A 2,100-nucleotide genomic window follows, 5' to 3' on the forward strand; every position below is an offset into this window, starting at 1 on the left:
AGCCAAAAAGAGTGTCCCAAGCCCTGCATGAAGGGCTGTCAGGACAGAGCAGAAGGTACATATCTGCTCCTCAGTGGTCTTGTGCCCTCTGGCACTGTGGGTGAGCTGTGTGACAGTCCAGCCCCATAGAGTAATTCAGAGTACTATAAAACTTAAGCTGGAAAACTGCTGGCCCAGAATAGAAGGGAGACAATATGAGAGCATGGCAAGAGTGAAAATCTCAGATGGAGCTTTCCTTTTCTCAGCAGAGTGAGAACAACTCTCTGCTCCCCAGAAAATCCTCCAACAGGGCCAGGTCCACTCTTTCATCACTAACACATAAGCTTAGGGCTATTTTGTCTTTAATGAGTGATAGGGTTACATCTTACTACATATTCACAATGCACATGCATTTGTAGTTGTGCAAACATTTTTACCTCATACCTTAGCCCTTTATCACATTATATCAATTGAGGAATATCTTTACTCTTCAGCACTGGCTTAACCAACTACATTTTAAACCATAAGCTTTACACCAAGGCTTTATTCTGCCTTGATGGCAAAACATGCTCTTCTGACTGCAGATTTTTCATAATTACCTATGTTTAAGCTGCTACACTACAGGCCCATCCTCTGGATCCAACATCCCTTCCACAACTAAAGTGTGCAGAATTACTATATTAACCCATGTGCTGTTATAAGCAATGGTCTCTTTATAAACATTGTCACGACATGCTAGCAAACAGAATGGAAACTGAAGCACAGTTGGAAAAGTTGAGCATTCTGCTACATCAAAAGACAAAATTTAATGGAATGGTGTCTTGCCAACGAGTTTAGACTATCTTCTTGCAGGATGTTACTAGTCTATAATTAGAGCTGGTTGAAAAGAAAAAAAATATAAAAAATTCTCTCTGTTCCTTTTCAGTCATGTGTTCAAACTAGGATTTTTTTTTGATCAACATTAAGGTATCTGTACATATGAAACAACCGTATGCATAATTCATACTCTGAACCTCTCCCAGTTGTAGAGACCTGATCCACATTAGAAAGTTGCAGTGATTTAACCAAAGAAGGATTTTTACATCAACTCTGTGGACAAAGCAACACGTGGTCATTTGCATTCCTTTGATTTATCAAATAAACATATTTCAGCTAAGAGAAATAAATCACATGACATCATCTCTGGAAAACACTTGATCAAAATGGCCTTTGAAAAATCCAAATGAAATGTGTGCAATTTGCGTTTGTAGATTAATTCCTTTGCATTAGAGTCCTCCTTCCCTGAAGACTTTACTGTGCATGCAGCTTACCTGGTTATCATATGAGAAATGTGGTTGTACATTTTAAAAATTAGCAATACTTCTCTCTTTTTTAATCCATATATTTTAAAGTGCTTTAAAAAGGATAAGTAGTTATCATGTGGTTAAAAATTCATAGGAAAATTCAAATGAATTAGGGGACAATATTGCATCAAATGCCAATGACACTTGGTGCTTTTTGAAATATTACTCAAGCAAAAATCAGGGATACGGAGACAAAGTAGAATTACCCATGGTAGGCTGACAGCAGGGCCAGGAACTGAAATCAAATATTCCAATTCCCAGACCAATGCATATGTTTACCAGATGTTATTTCCACCCCATCATGGTTAACTAAAAGCACTTTTACAGAAGAGTTAAAACTAATGAGAGTGAAACAGACAAAAATCCTTCTCAATTCTAACTCAAGGGTTTGCTCAGAAAGCTTTTGCATGAGTGAGAACATATCCCTTTCTATTTCAGAAATCTAACATATAGGAATCCGCTTTATCTTCAAAAAGAATAACTGTCCGATTCGATTTCACTTAAGGTCATGAAAATGCAGAATTCCTCCACTAAGCTTAGTAGCATTAAACCACATACACCTAGACACAAGATCAACACTTAGGCAGAGAGGTTTCACATGGGTATGCACCATATCTACAGTATGGGCAGTGCATGGAGCTCAGAAAGAAATGCTGAAACTCAGAATGTTTCCAAAACTACTAGAAAAAGAAAGAGGATCTGGCATGTCTGCAAAAGCATCCTCAAAAGAAAAGAAAAAAAAAAAAAAAAAAAGCCACTGTTTTAAGCTGCAAAAGTG

This window comes from Athene noctua, chromosome 2 (assembly GCF_965140245.1).
Source record: "Athene noctua chromosome 2, bAthNoc1.hap1.1, whole genome shotgun sequence".
Classification (NCBI taxonomy): Eukaryota; Metazoa; Chordata; class Aves; order Strigiformes; family Strigidae; genus Athene; species Athene noctua.